A 24512-nucleotide genomic window follows, 5' to 3' on the forward strand; every position below is an offset into this window, starting at 1 on the left:
TACCAGTACTAGGTTTATGCATTTGCACATATGTATAATCTACCTTACTGCCCTTTATTATCCCTTTTGTTCCTTCCCTTTGTTGAATTCCCCATTGCTGAAATTTAGAATACAGGGTCTGTTGGGCACAGTGCTTATAAGAACACAACAAAAACAATGCTGGATAAGTCCAAAAGCCCATCTCGATCAGCATCCTGTTTCCCACACTGCCTCAATATTTACCTCTAGGTAACCCACAAACAGGAGATGATGGCATATTTCTCTTCTATCATTGTTTTCCTGCAACTGTTATTAAGATTATGCTGTTCTGTGTAGAGAAGACTCTCCCCTGCTGCCTCTAAGTGCCACCTGGCTTCTGGAGCCCACTAGGGCCAACTGCAGAGGTACCTCTGACACAGGAAGATCAACCTGGCTGTAGCTGACGACTCTGATTAATGACATTTCGTCACTGAACTATGCATCAGGCTGGATCACCCAACTGGTCTGGAGGCACTTGTAAACAAACTTGGTAAAGATGAGACAAGACAAATGGGTTTTCTTGGCCCACAAAAAGCCTAGGATAGGGTGGTGTGTGGCAGGGGGAAGGAGAGGAGAGACAGAAGGAAAGAGAAGCAAGACCAGAAGAAGGAGAAGTAAGATAATGGAACACTGAGGAGAAGATGAAGATTATGGAGGACACAGTCAGAATAGGCAGGCAAGAGAGTTGGAAGGAGGAGAGAAGCAAAAGGTGACCTGAGAATGATTTCTTGGATCCCATGGGCAAAAGGGTTAAACTTCCAAAGGAAGGTCACCTGGACATTGAAGTACCCCAGCAAGGAATCTGGGAGAATGCCTGGGACACAGAACCTCTGCATAGGCAGAGAGCCAGAATAGGCCTGCACCAGTGAAGGAAGTAAATTGTGGAACAGGGAAGGACGTGCAAGGAATTACTTGGCCTTCTGCTCCTTTATTACTGATGGAAAATTCAGGGTTGCAAGTTGCTGCACATCAGTAGACCAGCTTTGGTATTAGCCCACAACTCTAATAAAGCTGAAAATATTTTAAGCAATGTGATGTGACCTTGCAAATCACCATGCACTTTGAGAGTGCTATAGAAATAAATATTAGTCTATATACAATTGTATTATTGAATCCTTGTATTGTTTATCTTATGTTCTTCTTACATGAGCCAAAGCAGCCTTATTCACTCAAAAGGTGGATGGAATTTTCACTGATCTCTTTTCTTCTGTAGTCCTCTGTACTTCCCCAAATATTGGCTCCTGAGGGTTAGCAGGACCATCCAGAGAAGGATAGCATACAGCACTGAGGATTCCAGCAAGAAATGGGGACTTAGCGAAAAGTGGGGGGGGGGTGGGGCTCAGCTTGCACAAATGGAAGAACAACTCACAATATAGCCTCATGATTTTGGTAAAGTATTTATCTAGCTTAGCATTCTGGCTGGTTCTTAGCCTCTCCCTTTCTAAGTTCATCTCATATGAACATAGGAATTGCCTTATGCCAAGTCAGACCATTGGTCCATCTGGCTTAGTATCATCGCTCCAACTTCAGGATTTTAGACTGATGCTTCCTAACCCAACTTGGAAATGTCAAAGATTTAACCTTTTGAACACTCAGGCAAATGGCTAGGGAGGATTTTTTCTGAAATCATTCAGCCAAAATGAAAGCGATGAGTTGATCACCATCAAAATATACTTGCCTGTGTTTCCCAAGGCATTTGGTCCCAGTTTAGACTGAGAGTTCAGTCCTATTCCCCACTCCCCACTGGTGCAGTCACACCAAAAATGTGCATGGTGTATCGGGGTGGTGGTGGTGGTGGCAGATTGGGAGGCTTCAGCAGAGAAAGGGGATTTAAATTGCCTTACCACCATGTAAGCCTCCTGATCCACTAAGGGTCTCTCCAGACCAGCACTTGCAATTTTGGTAGTACAAGTCTGAGAAGAGAAAGGGGGTGAGGAAGCAACAAAACTGTAGGGTAGGATCCAGTGCTTGCCATTGCTGCCAGCAGGGCCTAGGAGAGGGGGGGTAAAGGGGGTAATTTGTACCAGAGCCCAGGGTCAAAAAGGGGGCCCAGGAGCCAAAGGAGGGGGCCCAGAAACTTCCTGAGGTCTTACATTTTCCTATCTCACCCAAACTCGCTGTCTGCATGGGATGCTGGGCGTGCAGTGACAGCTGCTGGAACAAGCCATACCTGCTGGGCCGAGGAATGCATACATGTCATTCCTTAATACAGTGTCAAATCTGGGAAGAAACTGGCCTGCTACAGTAGTTCTTTGGCTAACAGTGAAGTAGTGTATTGGAGCTCAGGGACACAGCTTTGGGACCACAGCTGCTGCAGAAGCAAGTTTTGGTACACACAGGACACTTTCCATTCTAGTGTGAACCTAAATATGATGATGCTAATTTTTCTGCAAGATTTTCTATATTTAAAAGATTTTAGAGAGGCTTAGGAGCGTGTTTGGTTTTCCATATTACTGTATCTAGCTGGCGATGCCACATGGGTGGGTAGACCTGGGCTCCATAGACTTTTACAGCTATCTCCACCCTGTTTTGCCTCTTCCTGCCCCCATTCTGCTTGCCCATCACCACCCTCCCCCGAGGTTTTACACCCCTCCCCCTTTGCATAGGGGCTCAAAAGAAACTTTGTACCTCCTGATAAAATTTCTCTCAGAGCCCCTGGCTGCCAGATTCACCCCTCCTTGCCCATCATGCCCATGCCCACCCAATTCCCCCCCGTGCCCTGTTCCACCCTCCCCGATGCCTCCCGCCTCCTCTGGTGGCTTACCTGCTCCTGTGGGTGCCTGGAGTTCTGGCAACGTGGGTGGGAATGCTCCAGCCTGCCTGCCAGGATCCGGATAGCACACTGCTGGAAAGTATTTTCCGGTACTTTTTCAACAGTGGCCGGCAGCAGAATGGTACATTTCACTGCCAGCCAGAGCCCGTAGGATTGGGCTGTGAGTCTTGCAACACTTTTCCTGTCTGTTTTTCATTTATTTGAGGGTCCTCATCCATCTCAAAAAGTGGTTCAAAACTGTTTGTGTCAACTTTGCCATGGCAAAACAGAGGGTGAGCAGGCCCTTGCCTTGAAAATTCTTGGAATTTACATAACCCCCAATTGTAGCAATGTAAAATGTGGCTCTGGTTACAATAACAAGGGTTTAGGGAATGTGGAGAGCGATTTCTAACGGCAAAACAAAACAAAACCCTGCATACTGTTTTCATTTTCGACAGCCTTGTGAGGACTGTCCTCTGGTTTTCAGCTATAAATAAACCACTGCTGTCATAGGAAGATGGAAAACAATTCACATTTCTTCTCCTCCCAACTTTTCTTAAATGATTTTTCCTTTGGTTCTTTTTTCTTTTTAGTGAAGGTGAATGTTCTTACTACAAAATGTGTCGGGGGGGGGGGAGGTTTGCATCAAGCAAAGAAGTTGGACATGTTTTTCTCCTGGAGAACCCTCTGATTGTGTTGTTTGCATAAGTAAGGTGTGAAAGACTTGGCAAGCAGGTAGGGAATCGGTTACCAGCTGTCATACAGCATATATCAGGACATGACCCTTGTGCCTCCTGGATCAATTGGTAAATCAACTTTACCATTTGAAAAGTGCCAGTTGTCACCCTCAGCTAGTACAATGGAATAGGAACCCCTAGTAAGAGGACCAGAGTGTGGGGGTGGCATGGGGTTGATCAGGTGGGGCACTGCCCAAGGCCCCATGCTGTTCAGAAAGCCCATCCAACTGGGCTGATGCCTGAACGTTCCGTTCCAGTGATAGTGCCCAATAAGCCTTCAGGGATGGGAAGGAAGTGGCCGGGGGGGGGTGTCATGAGGGGCCTAGGGAAAGGCTTTGTCCCATGGCCCCCAGTGTTCTGTCACCCACACTGCCAGTGCCATGATGATGATGATGATGATGGTGATGTTGCTACATTTCTGTACAGATTTTGCACATAGTCATTCTCAAAAGATCCCACGCTCTTTCAACATGGCTTTGAAATAATCTGGAAAGAAAAAGCAACTTTTCGGTCTCTGTTTCAAAAGTGTCCTTGTTTCCAATGGAATTATTTACTTTGGGTGACGAATACTCTATTGTCCCATTGAGAGTCTTTTTTCTCACCTTTAGCAAACGTATATGTAAACTCAATAGGTACTAATTATTTGCTTTGTTTATGGACTTCACAGTCTGTTCTATAGATTTGATGGTACTTTATTTAAACATCAGGGCTGGGATATGAAGAGCTCCTAGGTGTGTGTGCAAACCTTTCCCACCTGCTTTGGAACTTCTGCCTGTGACAGCTTTTCAGGCTGCATCAGTGGCTGCTCCCAAAGTTCCTCTGAGTTTTCAGTGTTTATAGGATAGAGTTGCTGTTTGGCTGCTTCTACAGGGTAGAGATCAAGTGCCTTACAGCGTGTGTGGATGCTCCCTGCACAGCTCTTTGGTTCTTGCCGCATATTAAATTGAAGTTCTTGTTCACTGATTAGTATTTTAAGGCACTGAAAAGGTTAAAGAAAATGTTCTGTAGGTCTTTGGGGGTGTGTGGCTCTGATCGAATTCTTTCTCATTTCCCCTCCTGCCTCCTGCTTCATACATAGCCAACTGACAAAATGCAGCTCACATAGGCCATTCTTTTGTGTCTGCTACAGGCCAATGCACCAGTTGGGGGTTCTGTCAAGAGACATGGAACATGATTCTGTCCCCCAGATTTTGGATGGAATTGGGTAATGCCTCACTTAGGCTGCCCCTCTTTATATGCTTATGTGGGAGTAGTTTGCAATGAACTCAGTGGATCTTAGTTTTGACTAGACATCCATAGGACTGGGGTGTCAGTGTGTTTATGTCAACGTGTGGTTATCAAAGAAAGGACTTTCATTCTTTGGCATCTGAGTGCATTGGCATTCAGTATCAGGAGCAGGAAATAGCCAGGCTGAAGATTGTGTTTTCTGTTTGTTTTGGTTCCCAAGATACTCATTTCAGGAACAGAAGCAATTCAGGGATTTCCTACCCCTGTTCCCATTTATTCTGACACCATATTACATGAGCAAGTCATCTTCTACAGTGACATACTAGCTGTTGCATGCATTTCTCCAGTACATTTGCCTTTGGAAAATAGCCTAGGATGGGTTTGAATATCATATAGATAATACTAGAACTTTAAGGAAGTTAAAGCAAAACTTATGATGATCAGATGCTTTCTTCATCTTGTGACATTCCACAAAGATAACTGGGTAATTAAATTACAAGTTCTGTACCCAGAAACAAACCTGTGACAACAGATTTCACACATCAAAAGAACAAGTTGTTTACTGTTAATTATAGTTTTGTTTTTAAAGGGCGTCCTGAGCACTGAGGAGTTGCAGGATATTCATAGGAACAATAAAACCATCACAAGCTAAAAATTTGCTCTGTTGGGCAAATTTTCATCCAAACTCAGGGCCCAATCCTAACCAATGCAGCACCAATGTAGCTTTCAGTACCGATGCAGCCACAGTGCAGTGCCAAGGTAAAGCAACAATGTTCCCTTATCTTGTGGAGGCCTCTGTTACTGCCCACCACTGCAAAATGCAGTGCATGCCCCATTGGTATGACTGCATCAGTGCTGGAAAGTTGGATAGGATTGGGCCCTCAAGAGCCCATTGCCTAAGAATCATGGACCAATGAAAAATAATCTTTACTGGATGTTGCAGAATGTTTTTGGAATGTTGGCGCTTATTTCATTGGTTAGAGGGAAATGGAGCGGTGGTTAAAATGTAGGCTTTTGTTTTATAATTGTTTCCTAAATGTTGTTTAATTATGGAATAAATGAAGAAATGTATAAGGAAATGGATACCTATTGACTTTTCCCAGAGTATACTGGAAAATTCTAGGCTCAAGTGGGAAGGTCACCTTGGTACTTTCCTGAGTGCTAGAAATCCAGTTGGGGAATGTCTCCAAGCAGAATTGTTTGGGTTTCTTTTCAAAATAAAAATAGTTCACTAGCAGAAAATGATTTGTAACAGTGATTCTGGTTTTTCCTGGAGTACTAGATATACACACTGTAGCCAAAATTATACTGTCAAAGAAATGGAGCTTAGCAGCCTTGCAGCAAACATGTCATGAAAGCAGACTGTCAAGGACAGAACCATAGAGTACAGGTCATTGGCAGCTGGCATATGGGAGCACGTTTGCAAAATATTTGCAGAACTGCATCTTGGCAAGTCATTACGTAGGACTAGGACCAGGCAGGATCTGTTGGATGAGTGACTTTAGCTGTGTTGTCAATCTGCGGTCCAATAGGCCTCCATGAAGTTCTTATTTCCCCCATTGAAAAATCATCTTTCCTCTTCCACTGTTGGTCAGGGAAGAGTCTAAAAGAGGATGCCAATATGCAGAGAAACTAGTAAGGGTTCTTTAGTGTGGTACATTCTTGGGCAAGATGGTACCACCCTAAAAATTGGATGAACCAAAATGTTCTCCTTCCACCAGCTATGCTGCTCAAGGTGGAGGCTTTCCCACGTGTAGGCGGGATGATCAATTTGGGAGAACAGACAGTAGACAAGACTAAAAGCCCAAGCTCTGCATGCCAGCTTACCGCTGGTGCGCACTGTCGCAAATGTGCCAGAAGGCACATTTGCAAGCCTAATGCTGGGCGAGCACCTGTGGTAGCCCAGCACTGGCTGGCACTGGGCTAGCGCTGGGCAGGTGCTGGGCAAGCACAGTCCACCAAGCAGTGAAGAGGAAAGCAGGGGCGTGGGGGGAGGTGGGGAGGAGGTGTTCTGGGGAGGCGGGAGGAGGGCAGGGAGTGGGCGGGGAGGAGGTGTGACAGGGAGGGAGGAAGGGGGGAGAGGGCAGGGGAAGGTGTGCCGGGGGCAGTGAGCGGGGAGGGAGAGAGGTGGGAAGGAGGCTTGCTGCCTGACACAGAGGCTTTTGCCTCACTGCTGACCTTTTGTTTGGCGGTGCATCAAGTAACCCCATTGCGGGGCTACTCCCTTTACCCAAGGGAAGGGAATGAAAGTCCCCTTTTCCTGAAGTGCTGCCCATGGCTGCCTTGGGTGCGCAGGATGCGGGCACCTCAGAATTGGGCTGTAAAACCAGAAGTGCCACATAGGTGAGCAAGAAGGACCAAATTCAGAAACACAGGATCAAGCCCAGCATGGAGGCACAGTAGGACTGTAAAGGGGCACAAAGCCAAGCGGTGTTTAGTTCAAGAAAGTAGAATTGGACAAGGAAAGAATAATGGATGGTGCAGGGAACTAGAGTCAAAAGAATGGAGGAGCAGCTGAGAACTTCAGGAGGCCAATACACATAAAGTTACATTCTGATTGGCAATGGGGACAGCAATGCTGTAAATGTTTTGCAGCGCAATCTTAACTTGTGCTGGAACAGAGGTTGTTCCTCACTGTGCATGTTCACAAATATGATGTGGGGAGAGACAATTTCAAATAGCTATGCGCAGTTCTGTACCATGTGTGTTTATTCTTCCAACAGTGCATCTCATGTGCCATAAAAAATGTCATCAAATCATTCTGTGATGGGCATTGCCTGCATTGACACCATGAAGAGCTGAACTTAAAAGGACCTAAATAGAAAGAAGAGAGGAAAGAAGATTTGATTCAATCTCACAGGTCAGTACTAAGCTGGATCTTGTAAAAAGTGGTAGTGGGATGTGAATTCCATTTAACAAAATTCTTCTGTTAAAAGTGTTACTGTTTAATCTGTGCTGAAGATCTCTTGAGACTGAGTGCAGAAGGAAACATCATTACCAGGGGGCTTTGTGCTGGATTTACAATATAATTTTTAATTCCCAGGATAAAGACAAGGTGACAGAAACTTGAGTAAATTTTAGTTCTTAACTCTTGAGCTCTGCTTTGGATATGTTGTAAGAATACATTAACATATAGTAGTGCCATCAGAATATATATATATATATATATATATATATATATATATATATATAGAGAGAGAGAGAGAGAGAGAGAGAGAGAGAGAGAGAGAGAGAGAGAGAGATCTGTCTATTTATCTATTTATTATGGATTGGGCCATAAGTCTTATAACAACTACACCTAATTTGTGGTGCAATTGTATTTGTCTTTGTCTATTTGTCCCTGCTTACCCTTTCCCTTTTCAGTCCAGCTCTTCAGAAAGCTACTTGTGGAACCACTGTGGTTTCTCTAAACCTACACTTCTTCCTAACTGGAATCATTTGAGATTACACTTTCAATATGTCTCTTTTAAGAAATTCCCATCGATCCTGAACCCCCTTGTTGAGAATGGAATTTTGCCAGTGGAATTTTGCTCACTATTTCCCTCGTCTTTCTGAAGTTTATCTTTCTAAAGTCCAGGATGGCTGACTGGCTTCACTCAATGTTTCCCTTTCTCCATCTTGTGAATCCTAGAAGGACAGGCTTGCTTGTTTCTTTAGTTTCTTCCTCTTCACTTCAGTTCCTCTCCTTTGGTGAGAATGAAGTCTAAAATAGCTTGTCCTCTGGTTCCCCTTTCTAATTTCTGGAGCATAAGAAATTATGAGAAATTATGGTCAAGAAAAATTATCAGCAGGGCACATGGAGTATTTATTAGACCTCTCATTCTTATGTTTCCCAACAGATAACTGGGTAGTAGAAGTCTTCTCTTGCTACAACATATTCCCTCTTTGAAAATTTGGCCATTTGATACAAGAAAGCATCTCTCTCTCTCTCTCTCTCACACACACACACACTCTTTCATGGATAACCTTGCAGATGTAAACTTCCCTACCATATAATACTCATCCTCCTCCCTTCCTGTTTTGTCTGTTCCTCTTGAATAAATTATATCCTTGGATTACTGCATTCCACTCATGTGTCTCATCCCATCAGGTTTCAATGAGCAATGCCTACTAGAACATACCTTCCCATAGCAATGTTCTAGTAGAAACCCCATGCCACCTCTCCAAGGTCCCTCATATTGGTGTTTTGCCCCTCATATTGCCCCTCATATTGGTGTTTCCCATTGCCACAGTCCATTTGCCTTTCTGTGCTTACTTTCTGTACATTTAAATGATCTAGCGTTCCCTTACTTTGGGGATGCATTGCAGCTGCATCAGCGCTGGAGAGTTGGATAGGATTGGGCCCTGAGGCTCACTGCCGGCACGCACTGTTGCAAATGTGCCATAAGGCACGTTTGCAAGCCCTTGCCACGGGCCCAAGTGCTGAAGCTAGCCCACTGTGAACCATAGTCAGCTCCAGCACTGGGCCCACATTCTGCCATCTGGTGGTCTCTGGACTTCTGGGCAACAAAGAAGTGAGTAGGGGTGTGGGGGGAGGCATTCTGGAGTGGGGGAAGGTGGGAAGAGGGTAAGGAGGAGGCGTGGCAAGAGAGGGAGGGGCAGGAGAGCTCCACCAGATCCTGAGCCTTGTGTCGGGTCACATGGCCCAACTCAGGACTCACAGATTCTGCACCAGGTCCAGAGCTGATGCAGAATCAGCTAGCCCCATTGCGGGGCTATTTCTCTTACTTGGGGGAAGGGGAAAAAAGTTCCCTTCTCCCAAGGAGGTGGCGGTGGCTGCCTGGGGCACCTTGGATGCCATGGCAGCCATTTTGGTGCCATAGCAGCCCCACACTCTGGGCAGCTCAGGATTGGGCTGCCTGTCATCCATAAATCAGGACTTGGCACACCTGCCTGGCTTCAGCACAAAGGATTTATGTTCCCTGAACGCAGTGTATGAACCTGTGATTTGTTATACTACATCAGATCATAGGTCCAGCTACATCAGTATTGTCTACAGTGAATGGCATTGGCTGCCCAGGGTTTCAGATAGAGGTCTTTCCCAGTACTACCTGCCTGAACCTGTGCCTGAAGGTCTACAAAGCAGAAAGATCTACTTTCCCCTAAGCTACAGCACCCTCCCCATCCATATATCCTTCTTTCATTCAAGTTTAGGTACAAAGGGGCCAAACTACATGTCACATCACTGTTAGCACCAGTCTGCAGTTCACATGAATGTGTGTGTGGGAGGGAGACTATCAAGCAAAAACTGGCACGCAGAAATGCTTAACCCTTCCCATGTCTACCAGTTCTTTCCTGTGAATATCCTGCTGATTGTTCCCCTCCTACAAACTAAGACCAGAACTTTGTGGGGGTAGAAAAACAATAAACAAACAATGGAATTATAGGCAAGAAATGGAGAACAGGAAGATGGTCAAAGACAGTCCTCTTGCTGCTCAGTTGTTCCCCACAAATGGCCCCTCCAACTCTCACATGAGCTTTATAAGGCAGAGACAGGTTTGGAAACCTTTTTTTTCTTTTCTTTGTAAAGTGTGTTCCACCCTCAGCATTCCTCTTTTAAAAGCAGGGAGCCATATTTCCTGAAGACCTTTGTCAACTCTCCAGGAATTTTAAATATAGAGGAATTCCTGTAAGTAAAGCCAAGTCTTCTTCAGGAAATTATGTTAGCCACAGGCTAACTAGGGTGACTTCTATATGATGGGAAGGCAGGTAGTATTCAGGAAAACCAGGGTGAGATACAGTGGTATCATAGCCAAAACTAAACAATGGGGTAAGAGTTGCAAACTGTAAATCAGGGGAATGTGTGACTAGCCTGTAATCAGCTTTATAAAGACTTAAGCAACAGGAAAAAAGAACTCTCCTGCCCAGTTCTCACCTGGGTCACCATCTTCTCTTCTTGATTTAGTGAGTTCCATGTTTCTGCAGGGGAAAATGAAATGCATAAAAAGTGTGCTGTCATCCTGCTTTACCAAATGCCCAAAGTGATGTTAAAAGCACACCAATTGCACAAAAGTACGTAGAACATTCTCATCTGCTTTTATCTGAGAGGGTTCCTTGCAGCTTCGCTTTCCCCTCACTTTGGATCCAGCTGTCAACTTCAGAACTGAGGGGAAATGGGAACGCTCACTAAATGAAAACAGATCTACTGGAAATGAATGAAAACTGATTGGGAAAGAGGAAGCTGTACTGAGCCAGGATTAGAAGTGGAATTGCTTCTCAGTCCAGACTTCAGTAATAAGGAACATTGTGCTGCTGTGGTGCTTTTTCTTCAGTAACATTCTCTGGTGCTGGAAGGTCCCGAAGGACGGAATAGCTTGTAAAATAAAAGATGGTTTAATGGGGGAGCAAAGAAAGCAAATAATCAGGTGTGATCTAGGACAAACAAGGTGCTCTAAAAATAAGGAAACTGTGCCTGTATTCCTCTAGCTCTGGTTTGTACTTCTAACTGCAGCTCTCATGTCTGCCATAGACCAGGATGTGGCTTGAATCCTTGTTCTGCTATCAAGCTCTTTGGGTGGCCTTGGAAACTCACAACTTTGCAGGGCAGTAGTGAGGATACAGCATGACTGACCCAAACTGTCTTGAATTCTTTTTGGTAACACCAAGTATACGCTATGAATTAAACTGTTGCATAAATCAAAGCATGATGGCTGGACCCAGATGCTGTGACTAACTTCTCAAACTGTCTCCCTGCCATCATGGAGATTTCTGTGCCTGGGTTGGAATGTTGCCATTGAGCCTCACATTCGGCCATATAGCAGATTCTTTTCCCCCTCAAAAGAACAATAGTTGGCTGAGAATTTTCTTTGGCAACATAATTAGAACTGCTACTAAATATACGGATTTTTTTTTTTTTGGTACATGAAATGGGGCACAATCCTAACCAGGTCTACTCAGAAGTAAGTTGTATTTTGTTCAATGGGGTTTACTCTCAGGAAAGTGTGGTTAGGACTGCAGCCTTAAAGAGTAAGTTTTTCTGATTTTTGTTTATATATTTCTTTTCTTTAACATAATTGTACATCTCTTTTCTGTTAAAATATCTAAAGTGATTTACAATAAACAAAGTATCATAAAATAATTAAGCAACACACACACACATAACAAAGACAAGAAGTGCCTCAAAAAGCAGTGTAAAATCAGATAGTACAGATAAAACAAACCAATAAGAGTAGAAACTACCAACTATCCACTTGAATAACTACCAACTATCCACTTAGAGAATAACAAGCTTGAATCCAGTGTTTGTAAAAGAAAAGAATCGGTGCCAGCCAGGCTTACTTGAGAAGGTATTTCACCAGCACTGAAAAGACCTCTTCCCAGGCACTACTCATCTGACATCTTGAAGACCAGGGCACCTGTAAGAGGACCTCCAAATGTGATCTTAAATTCTAGGGAGATACGTATAGGATCAGATGGTTCCAAATGTTCCCCCCCCTTAGAATAACAATACTTTTAGAATGTGTATGTTAGCTAGGTCAGCAACTCCCAAACTGTGGGACCCACTAGTGGGTTATCACCCAATTTTTGGTGGTTCACAAAACTGACAGGGCAGATTAGACTGTGTGCATCAAGAGTTAAATAAGTTGCTACTTGAAGGTGGGGGAACACTGCTGTCCAATCACCATTATAGCCACACCATTTGGCACTTATAAATCAGGCAGTAGCCTCTAGGGCAGGGGCCACTTGTGGCCCTTGAAGACTCTCAGTGCGGCCCTCAGGGAGACACCAGTCTCCGATGAGCCTCTGACTGTGGAAACTTGCTGGAGCCCACACTGGCCCAATGCAACTGCTCTCAGCGTGAGGGTGACTGTTTGACCTCTTGCGTTAGCTGTGGGGTGAGGGCTCCCTCCACTGCTTGCTGTTTCACATCTGTGATGCAGTAGTGGCAGCAAAGAAAAGGCCAGCCTTGCTTTGTTCAGGGCCTTTTATAGGCCTTGAGCTATTGCAAGACCTTCATTCATTCATATGTTCCACCTCTAGTATGGAACATATGAGGTCTAGTATGGAACATATGGGCAGGAGGTCTGGTCTAGAGGGTAGAGCCTCCATTTGCCTGAAGATTAACATCCACAAGGTCGCCAGTTCGAGGCCACTGGCACCGTGCGACCTTGAAGCAGCTGGCAAGCTGCAGCTGAGCTGTTCCATCTGCTCGGAGCGTGGGAGGATGGAGGCCGGAATGTTAAACCAGATCGGAGTGTAACACCTTGAATGTGGTGGTTCTTGAAAGAGAGAACCTTCTTTCAATTTGTAAAAATCCCTGCGTGGATTTAATAAGCCTGCCTGTGTAAACTGCCTTGAATAAAGTCTTGAATAAAGACCAAGAAAGGCGGTATATAAATACTGTATATTATTATTATATTATTATTAGTATATTAATTTATATAAATTTATTCAAATTTTAAATGTAAATTAATTCTTCCCCCCCCCCCCCGACACAGTGTCAGCGAGATGATGTGGCCTTCCTGCCAAAAACTTTGGACACCCCTGTTCTAGGGCTGTGATTTTCAACCTTTTTCGTCTCACAGTACTCTAAGAAGATACTAAAATTTTCAAGGCACACCATCCATTTTTTGACAATTGACAAGTACACCATGCTGTTGGTGGGGGTGTTCACTTCCTCCAATGGCCCTACTAATAAATGACCCTCCCCAAACCCTTGCGGTACACCTGCAGAGCATTCATGGCACACCAGTGTGCCATGGTGCAGTGGTTGAAAATGGCTGATTTAGGGCCTCTAAAAAATTTGAGAACTACTGCGCCAGATAATTCACATTTTTAAGATGAACCATTTGAGGGCTGCAAGCATTAATCATTTTCACAGATATATGAATGAACTCAAGCTTTACTCAGTTAATTGTTTGGGTACCAATTTGAATGAGTAAAGCTGCAATTTAAGGTTACTTAGAAAGCTCTGTTAGTTCTGATGCATTACTAGGACATGAAAAAGAAAATAGATATGATCCTGTTTAGTTTTTTTTTTATATCCTGACTTGTCCTAGCTCTGGTTAGTTACCAAACCACAATTCTTGGAGTCTGTATGCAATGCAGAATTGTGGTTTATTCTAAAAGTAACAGCAGGCTTCCTTGCCCCTTATGTATGAAGAAGGAAACAGGCGAGGACAGTGTGAGTTTATGACTCTCCAAGTTTTGTTTACTTGATCATTTAATCAATCAATCAATTAATTAAAATATCTAGTCCACCTTTCTCAGAGGTGATTCAAGGCAACACCTAATGCTATAAAATTACAAAGCAACAGCATAAAAACAAGGCAATATTAAAAATAACAAGAATAGCATAAAACCCTGAGGTTAGAAATTAGCCAACAGCACCAAGAGAGGAAATGCCTGCTGAAACAAAAGCATTCTCAGCTTCTACTTCAACTGCAATACGAATGCCAGCTGTCTCTCACATGAGAGGAAGCTTCAAAGGACAGGGCTACCAAAGGAAAAAATTCACCTGCAAGTTGCTGCCAACCAAGCCTCAGGTTGGCAACCTTCAGTCTCGAAAGACTATGGTATAAGCCTACAGCACCAAGTATTCCCAGGCGGTCTCCCATCCAAGTACTAACCAGGCCTGACCCTGCTTAGCTTCCGAGATCAGACAAGATCGAGCATGTGGAACAATAAGCAAAAGAGCCTTTCCAACCGATCTTAAGGGGCAGATAGTTTCTTATGCGGAGAGACAGGCTTTCAGGTACCCATGTCCCAAGCTGCTTAGAAAGATCATAACCAGTATCTTGAATTGTGCTCAGAATTGTATAGGTCATTGGTTCTCTAACTTTTTAGCTGCCCTAGAGAAGCTGCTATCTGATTTATAAATGCGAAGGGGTGTGGCTATAATGGTGATTGAGTAGCAGTGCCTCCCCCCCCAGTAGTAGCTTGTTTGATGCATGTAACCTAATCTGCCCTGTCAGTTTTGTGATTCACCAAAAATTGGGTCATGACACACTGGTAGGTCCAGGACCCACAGCTTGAGAACCACTGATATAGGTAACACAGGGCAACGCACATTTTGCTTCCTTAAACATTACACCAATTCCTGGGTATATTTGGAGTGCTGATTCAAAAAATGGCATCCGTTTTACCCTATCATGTCTAGTTTTGAAGACATGGCATAGCCTCTTTAGTGAATGGTTCAAGCAGCTTTGAAGCTGCCTGAACCATTCACTAATGAGGCTATACTATATCTCCAAAACTAGATGTGATAGGGCAAAACGGATGCCATTTTTGGAACCGGCACCCCAAATTCATATCATACCACCATAAAGTTTGGGAAAAACTTTTCTGACCCTCAATTTTGTAGGCCTGTGTAATTAGTGCTGCTAATGGAGCAACAGTTCAATATAATTATATAGCCTTGCACCAATCAAAATCTTTGCAGTTGCATTCTGCACCCGTTGAAGTGTGTAGAACATCTTCAAGGGCAGCTCCATGAAGAGGATGTTGACCAGGACATGGATAACTAAAACCAGATTCTCATGAGTCAGAAATGGATCTCAGCGAACACAGCTACCAAAGATGGGCAAAAGCATCCGAGGCCATGGAAATTATTTGGGCATCCAACAGCAAGGCTGGTTTCAGAGGTGCTCCCAAATGGCCAGCTCAGTCCTTCAAAGGGAGTGTAACTGCATCCAAAACTGGCTGCATCAATAAAGCCCCTGAACTGCCAATTTGTTTGGATTAAATTGCAGCTTGTTCACTCATACCAGCTCTTCACTGACTCCAGACATGTGTTAGGGACTTTCCTAGCTTCTTCAGCAGGGAAAGGCAAGGATATGACTGAACCCTGCCTCACCTACCTTCCAAAATTATTATGAGGATAAAATTAAATAATCCCAGGATGCTGCCTTTAAGCACAGGGCAGGATGCAGACCTGAGAAAAGCGTACAAATTATCTGGGACTTCACTAATGTACCCCTGACTACAAACCTTTCCTATTTCTTCCAGGTCCAAAGCCAGCATGGGACATACTAGCTCACAGTGTGTGCTGTGCATACTTCTGAAATCAAGTTTCTGGGATTTTAGTGAAGTCAGGATTTCCCCATCACTTTAGAACAGGGGTGGAGCAGGAGAGCCACAACCTGCTAGATGCAAGAGTCACACCTTCTCATAACATTGGGCATGCATCACTCACACGCCACTCCCCATCTGTACAACAGAGTGTTTAACCACTTTGTCAGAAGGAACAAACAGCCTGGCACAGAAACTCAACACACAATAAGCACCTTTGTCCTCAGTTTAACAATGCTTGCATTCCTTTGTTTTGACAACTGATCTAACAAACGATTTAGATTACTGAAGGCTGATGCAGAAGCTTTTGCAGAACACTTGATGCAGAAAACAATTCTCATTTATGGCATGACCTCTCTTTTAAAAAATGTTTCTGATTATATTGTGTTTTTTTCCACCCCTCTTTTTGCAACCAGAGACATTGATATCTATCGGGATCTTTGAGGGACAATTTCACTTAAATCTTTGCAAGAATTCTTTGATTCATGAAACCTGGACTCCAATTGGAATTGTGACATTTAAAAAAAACAACATTTATTATGGTTTTAAATTGTAGCCATAAAAAACAAATATAAAAGACTATGAAATGTAGATTTTGTCCTCTTCAAAGTACATTTGCTACAGTCAGTGCTAGAAAATATGTGATTTTTAAAACCATCTTTCGTTCCTTATTACTCCTAATACCATTACTTCAAAGAGACATATAAGTACTTAATTCTATACTCTGTGAATGGTCCTGTAACATTGAGTAAAGTTAAGCACTTTCGTAAATATGCATTTCAGGACCTCAGTAACTGTGGCTTCTTTGGGCATTGTTTGTAGATATATATCTAGAGATTGGTGAAAATACTACATACTGGCTTGGTCAGCAACTTCTGCCATTTTGACAAGACTTTGGGTGCAATCCTAACCCCTTATGTCAGTGCTTTCCAGCACTGGCATAGTGGTGCCAATGGGACATGCGCTGCATCCTGCAGTTGGGTGTCACTCATGGAGGCCTCCTCAAAGTCAGGAAATGTTTGTTCTTCTACCTCAGAACTGTGTTGCCCTTAGTGCTGGAAAGCTGCCTCTTTGCATCTCTCTTGTGCCTCTGGTACTGGCAAATGTGGGACCAGAATGACACCACTCAGGATGGCCTACCAGTTACAGACCTGTACCTTCCCATTGTTTGGGAGAAGGTTTATGGATGTTTCTGAAGTCCTTAGTGATATTTTGATACCTTTGTCCCCAGTCCAAGAGAATCGTTTTCAACGTTTCTTTTTTCTTTTATTTATTTTGTATTTATGAGTAGCTGACTGAGAATGAAAGATGTTTGAAGTGTCAGTTTGCAACTTACGTATGCTAAGCAGATGCCAGCAAGTAATGACATTCTGTTTGATTCTGGGGGATTAGAGATGGAACAAGATAGGCAGGATCATTGCATCAGCTCAGGAGAAGCCGATAGTCATGTTAAATTACAGATGGGACCTCGGAATCCACTGATTTGGTATCCACTGATTTAAGTCACCACTGATACTGAGATCTACCTTTAAATGCCTTGTATCAAGGTAAAAAGCATCAAAATCCAATTTCCTCCTTTTGTGTTGTTCAATAATTTCATTCCACTCGATTCCGTTATTCACCCTATCTAGTGGTGGAATGCAGTATAGCGTCTATACAATGCATTCTGGGGCAACAATGGTGAAGCAAGAAACCTGGAAGTGGGTCTTTAAAGCTATTTTTCCACTGATTTGGTATCCACTAATTTTGTTTTTAATCCACTGGAGGTTCCGGAACTGAACCCCAATGGATAATGAGGCACTACCTGTAGTTGTCTGGATCCAGCAAGAGCACTATGAATGTGTATGTCTATTTAAGCAGCCTTTGGAGCATGTTTCTGAAACACATCTGGATACATGTTCCTCTTTGTTGTCATAGCAGCAGTGAAATTGGGAGAAGAGATGTAGGTTGAAGAATCTCTCTCAGCAAAAGATTGGGAACTAGGAATGAAAAGTGAACTCGGAACTAGTTCCTAGGAACAAGGAATGAAAACTAGAAATGTGAAGGAAGGGAGTAATAAAAGGTTAAAGGGGGAAAAGGAACTGTACCAGTTTTTATTAGGATTGGGATTTCATCAATCAAACGATGAAATTGATGAGATAATCTATTTTTTTGGGTGAATCGAAAGGGTCTAAAACCAGGCAGAAGATTATATATAGGATTGCACCGTGTAAGCTTGTCCATGTCTACTTGGAAGTAAGACCTATTGAATTCAATAGGACTTACTCCCACATAAGTGCATATAAGATTTCAACCTAAGATTTCCTTTAATGAGTGAGGATGCTAATGTGGTGGGCTTTGCCTCTCTTGTGGAAAGTCCCAATGCAAGGTTCATATCATATTGACAAAGCATATAGTTTGACAAAACAAATAGATGCACCTCAAGGTTTGTGCAGATTCACTGTAGACATACCAGGGAGCATCGGAGAATACTGCCAGGTCACTGTGGCTGTGGAGAAGACTAGTGGCAGAGACAAGTCAGTGTCATATTGTGGTTCGGCAGCATTGCCACTTGCTTTGCCAAGCTGTACCTTTCCTGTGGTTGGCTGGGCATCTGTCTAGACCAGTGGTTTTCAACCACTGATCCTCAGACCAATGCCAGTCTGCTGCCTGTTTCCTTTGGGAGGCGATTCTTGCTGCTGAGTGGGAAGATTTGTCCTCTCCTTTTTCCAAGAACCAGAAGAACCTCGCCTGCTGCATAGCTAAAGGCTACTTCCTTCTCTTTCTTCTGTGTCGATTACCAGGAAGGGTTGGAGCCCACCCTTGCCAGCTATTAGTCTGTTGGAGTTCTAGCAAGTGAGTCACTCATGCTCAAGGGAGTTCCACTTCCACAGGTGGGGGGGGTGCAATGTGCATACACCTGCTGTTGAGTGCTTTTGTGGAAGGAGCTATGCCAGGGATAAGGACTGTGGCTGCTTTCTGACAGTGCAAACTGGATGGCACATTTCTTCCACAGCACTGAAGAGTCAAGAGCCTTTCCCTTGCCCTATCCATGTATCTGGGCTAGGTGTGTTGGGACTTTGTGACTTGAGGTGGTGTTTTTTTTTGGGGGGGGGGTGGACGCGGGTCCTCAGATTGAATGGGGATTTTTTGCTTATGTTCATTTCAGTTTTATTTTCTCAGTGCTGTAATTCACTTCCCTAGGCATCCAGGATAGGGTGACATAAAAAACATCTAAGAAATATAGATTTCACTGGCCTATGAAACTGAGGGTCAGAAAAACTTTTTTTCTTCTTCAAAATTTGTAGTGGTTTTATATGAAATTAGGGTGCAGATTCCAAAAATGACATCGTTTTGCTCCATCATGTCTAGTTTCGGAGACACAGCATAGCCTCATTAGTGATTAGTTCAAGCAGCTTCTTCGTGAGGAAATCATGTTGTAGGCTTCCTCATGAGGAAGCTGCTTAAACCATTCATGGTTTAAGGGGGGGGATGCAGGTTGACTAGATACAGTGGGGGACACAGTGCCTACACCTTTAACCACTATATTGAAGAGAGAATTTTGGCAGATGCAGCTTTTTAAACCTTTCCATGTTAAGCTGCACCTGCCAAAATTCCCTCTACAATGGTAAATGTATAGGCTCTGTGGGCACAATCCTATCCAACTTTCCAGCACCAGTGTAGTTGTGCCAAGAGGGTGCGCACTGCATCCTGCAGTGGGGGTGCAGTCATGGAGGCCTCCTCAAGGTAAGGGAACATTTGTTCCCTTACCTTGGGGCTGTTTTGCAGCTGTACCAGTTCTGGAAAGTTGGATAGGATTGGGCGCCTTGTCTTCCATTGTATCCGGTTACCTGGGGGAGTGGGATCATGGCCAGAGGAAAGTGCCTTACGTTGAGTTAGGTGGCCATTGATCCATCTGCTCAGTAGTGGTTCCCCTGACTGGCAGTGGCTGTCTATTACTACCAGAGACCCTTGTGTGTCTGACTGCTGCACAGCAGGCTGAAATATAACAGGTCCCATTGAGTCTCCCCAGGATGGGGAAAGCTGCTCTGGTTGGCTTTTCTGCCTGTCACAAAGATACAGAAGCTCTGCTAGAAAATAAGCCAGCAATCCATTAAGAGGGCAGAAGGTGTGTGTGTGGGGGGGGGGAGGCTTTTCAGTGGTGGCACCCAAAATGCAGGACCTAAGTGATGTGTCTGACCTCCCCACAACACGGGTGCCCCCCTTTTTCAGCAAGTTTTTTCAAGTTCTGTAGATCAGGTAGTGTTCAAGTTCTTGCTGTCCCCTGATTGATCTTCAGGGCTGATGGTGATGAAATTAGATCGCTTTGCGCATCTTATGTTAGCTGCGTGGAGGGAGAAAGTGGGGATGTAAAGGAGAACTCTGGTTAGGGGACCTGGAGTAGCCGAGCAGGGCTTCTCGCATCCCGTGCCTCTGCTGGTGATGGAGCCCCTGGAGCTCCCCAAGCACCCCCCCCCCGCTGCCTCGGACTCTTTCTGCCGCTGTTCCGCTGAACATGTAACTGTATCCGCGGCAGCGTGTCGGGATGGGGCTGGTCCCTTTAAGAAGAAAGTGTAGCACAGTAGCGAGGAAAGCCCGGCCGCCCCGCTCCGCTCCGGGCGCTGCAGCCGGTCCCAGCGAGGGGGAGAGAGAGAGACGCAGTAACAGCCCCTGATCTGGATCCGGCAGAGCGGTGGGAGAGTCTCGCGTGGAGATCACCACTGGGGGGGCCTGACATGCCATGGCCCTGCCCCACCGCTGAGATCAGCTACTGGAAAAAAGCGGGGGGGGGGGCAGAGAGATTGAGAGATCAAACCACTGGCTGAGAAGCTGGGTAAGTCCACTCTCTTTATTTGCAAGGCACTGTGCAGAACAGCTGAGAAAACACAAGGGGGAGAGTCGGGATGGGAAGCCCGGGCGGCTGGATGAGCCTTTCTGTGCCTTCCTCGAGCATTTGCCCCTTTGAAAAAAACAGGGACTCCCTTTTCCGTGTTCACCCTCCGGCGCAGGAGCGAGAAAGGGAAGTGGCAAGTGCTTGATTCAGAGCCCAAGCTTATGCATGTCTACTCAGAAGTCAGCCCCATTATAGTCAATGGGGCTTTCCTCCCAGGTAAGCCTGCAGCCTTAGAGCCCAATCCTTTGCATGTCTACTCAGAAGTCAGTCTCATTATAGTTAATGGGGCTTACTACCAGGAAAGTGGATAGGATGGCAGCCTTAGGGAGCTGGGAGAAGTTGGTAAGAAAAACCTCTGTTGTGCTCAAGATAATTCACTATATATATGGATATAGATATATAAGAAATAACTTTCTAGAGGACACCACTGCTAGAGGGGTGGTTTGTAATGTTAAATCGTACGTCGTTTTAAAATCAGTCCTATATTTCCCTGGGAAATGAAACCGAAGGTGCTGGACTTTTTGGAAGGAGTCTTGGGTTGTATTCAGTTCTCAATCGGGGCTTGCGATTGAGCTTGCTAGCCCCAGTGTGTCTTCAGCTCTTGCCAGCATCCATGGGTGCAGTTCCCGCGTGCGTCCTACAGAGGGCGGTGCTGCTGCGCCTGGAGATCATCCGCCTTTCCAATGGCCTGGGAAGTTGGTAAAACTCAGTTAAGTGAATGATTCAGTGGTGTTATGGTGGAGAATGATTCATCAATGCAGCAGGCTCTGCAGTGCACCACAGAGAAGGCAGTTCATTCATGAGTTTGAAAATAAGAGTAGGCTAGTCATGTGAATTTTTTTTTTTAATGAATGAAGCATCCACCTGTGTGGTCAAAATGTAATCACCACCTCCTATGTCTTTTGTGGCTTTCCAGCAGTTTGATGTCCATTGACACCGTTTCATATAAAATGCTTCAGGGTCATAAACTGTGCACAAGTAAATGGAATGATGTGTGCCCTTCTGTTGTGGACAGTGCTGTGAGTGTGAATGCATCCTTGACAAAGACAGAGTCAAGCCATTTCTGCCCAACATTGCATATATGCAACAGGGATCAAATGTATACACTGGTGGGCTGGGCAGAAATGGGTTAAGATGAGAGTGAAGTGAAGCTTGGGAATTTCTTTCAAAACACAAAAATGGAAGATAGTGGGGTTTGGTTCATTTGAAACAAATTCAAAAGTAGCAGTGGAATTGGTCTGCACTGACTGGTAGTGGCTGTTCAGATTTCAGAGGGGGGTCTTTCCCAGCTGTGCCTGAAGAGGTGCTTCTTTCAAGAGTCTTCAGCTACATGATCTGCTAATGATATAAGGAGCCACCTGGTGTTAAGTCAGAAGAATCATCCATTTGGTCCAGTGCTGTCAAATCTGAAAGCAGTGGGTCTAGATCAGCAATTTTCAATGTTTTTCATCTCATGACACACTGACAAGGCGCTATATTGTCAAGGCACACTATCTGTTTTTTGACAATTGACAAGGCACACACCATGCTGCTGGTGGGGGCACTCACATCCCCTAATGGCTCAACTAATAAATGAACCTCCCCCAAAATCCCATCTGCAGCCCACCAATATACCACGGCACACTGGTTGACTTTCCCAGGATATGCCCTAGCACTGATGAATAAGATCTCTATGGTGGGATCACTTAAGGACTCATAGATGCAAAGCACTCTCTCTTCCAATGAGGTGTGGTCCCTGCTGCCCTGACCCTGTAGGTCTATATACTCAATATGGTTAAGGTCAGGGAATGGAGGATTTTGAAGATAAAAAGCTAAAAAGTTTATGGTCAGTGCTTTTACATTGATGTTACAATGTTTGGGTATTTTTGTATCCTAGCTTATTCCTTTTAAAAGCTAGAATGGTAAAATTCATGATTTAAGATCCTAGTCTTGAACAGATGTATGTGTCTGCTTGTGTGCAGTTGTGGATTGCAGTCCATATCTCATTGTTAACTAACTGAAGCCCACAAAGGGAAAGAACCCTGGAGAGCTGTTGCTGATGCAGTGTAATGTACCTTTTGGGTTATACTGTACGTATGAAATTGGCTTATACTGAGTGTACGTATTTAGCCTGCTGTTGTCTACTCTAACTAGTATCATGGAATTCTTTCTCATCATTGACTACCTAATCCTTTTTTAAATTGGGGATGTTGGGAACTGAACCTGGGACCTTCAGCATGAAAAGTATGTGCTTGGCTACTAAGCTATGGCCCTCCCCTATAAGCTAGGCAGTATTTCTCAAACTGGGGTCGGGATCCCTAGGTGGGCCATGAGCCAATTTCAGGTGGGTTCCCATTCAATATTTTATTTTTAATCTATTAGAGTTGATGCTACCATGGTATGTGACTGCATTTGGGGAAATGTTACAGATCTGTACTTTTAATAGGCTACTATGTATATGCTTTTAACAATGATAGTAAATGGGACTTACCCCTGGGTATGTGTGGGTAGCATTTTTAAAAAATTTTCCTGCATGATGATGTCACTTCTGGTCATGATATCACCTCTAGTGGGTGCTCTCATTCTAAAAAGTGGGTCCCAGTGCTAAAAGTTTGAGAACCATTAAGCTAGTAGAAAAGGGCAGCCTGAATGACAGGCTGTTAATAAAAAAATTGGTTATCAAAATTTGATTATAAGCTGCAGGGTCAGAGGTTTCTGGGACAGTCCCAGCTAGGCTGTTGTGGAAGTGTGTGGTGTGCTCTTGCCAAGCCTTGAAACTTTTAAAGTTTGTTACTAAGCTGGGATCGGATTTACTGACTCACTGCTGACTGCATGAGCAGGTTGCCTCTCTTCTTTGGAAAAGCTGATGAGAACAAATTATTAAATCTTCTCCGTCAGATTCATTCATTGACAATTCATTCAAGATTTTCCAAGCTACTCCTTATAGGTGCTAGGTTTTTTTTATGTATGTAAGAGGTTCTAAACTGGTGGCTCTAAACCTTCTCTGGGTTATGGTCCTCTTTGAGGTTCTGATGAAAGCCATTAACCTACTTCCCAGAAATTACACATAAACACACACGCTTTTTGGGGTCCCCTTTCAAAGTCCATGGTCCCCAGGTTAAGAACCCATGGTCTCAGTTGACAGATTCTGCCAATTGTGCATCAGAGGTTACCAAGATGTAGCTGCTCAGACTTACCTAGATTTCTTAGATGTTACAGAGATGAATGCACCATAATTTTTATTTTCTTTAATCCATGTATGTAGGGAACATACTGTCAGATTGGTTCTCAGAAAGATGCCCTGGAGTACTGACAGATCCATCAGACTGGGTTTACTGAGCAATAAGGAGATGAACACTGTTACATTTCACTTGATCCAGCAAGATAAGCAGTTGTTTGGAATGGAATTCTTCCTCCTTCTGTATATTTGCTGTATTCACATTAGCAGGAATTTATATTGGCTTATTCTACATCTCTATGACCATCAGGAGCAACAACCAGGAGCCTGAAGGCCAGATCTGATCCTCGGGAGTATTACTGGGCCAACCCACTTGCCAAACTACTGGCTAGAGAGGAGTACGGAAGGAGCAGTCACTGTGGCAACAGGACTTGCATAGGAAATGTGGTTCTCATGCTTGTATTTGAACTCTGCTACACCACATGATGCAACATTAATGTGCACGTGGGACAGAGATTTTTAGTCTCTTGGTAGCCCATACATCATCTTGCACTGTCCTGGAGTATGGGTGGTGGAGGAAGGAGGATTTATATTTTTCTTTCAGAATTAATCAAGATATATATCAGAATCTGGCTGGCGAGAGTCAATGTCTCCCTCCAGTTACTGTCTCCCTTGACAAGCAAGTGCATTTCTACTATTTGGCAGTCAATGGCTATTATTAGCTGGACCAGGGGTGGG

General features: G+C 44.2%; 1 protein-coding gene across 4 annotated transcripts in view; it reads left to right on the plus strand.

The window, feature by feature from the left end:
- The window catches only part of DAAM2 (dishevelled associated activator of morphogenesis 2), a 247532-nt gene that overhangs the window by 13503 nt on the left and 209517 nt on the right, over positions 1-24512 (plus strand). Inside the window, exon 2 of one of the 4 annotated variants that reach the window (XM_066618643.1) lies at positions 7458-7594. The exons of 1 other annotated variant lie outside the window; for it this stretch is intronic. The gene's annotated coding sequence lies outside the window, so the exon portion shown is untranslated. Of the gene's footprint in view, positions 1-7457; positions 7595-20366; positions 20558-20603; positions 20834-24512 lie in introns of those variants that run through there. 2 more of the 4 variants (XM_066618644.1, XM_066618646.1) reach the window with 2 other exon arrangements.

This window comes from Tiliqua scincoides, chromosome 1 (assembly GCF_035046505.1).
Source record: "Tiliqua scincoides isolate rTilSci1 chromosome 1, rTilSci1.hap2, whole genome shotgun sequence".
In the NCBI taxonomy this organism is placed as follows: domain Eukaryota; kingdom Metazoa; phylum Chordata; class Lepidosauria; order Squamata; family Scincidae; genus Tiliqua; species Tiliqua scincoides.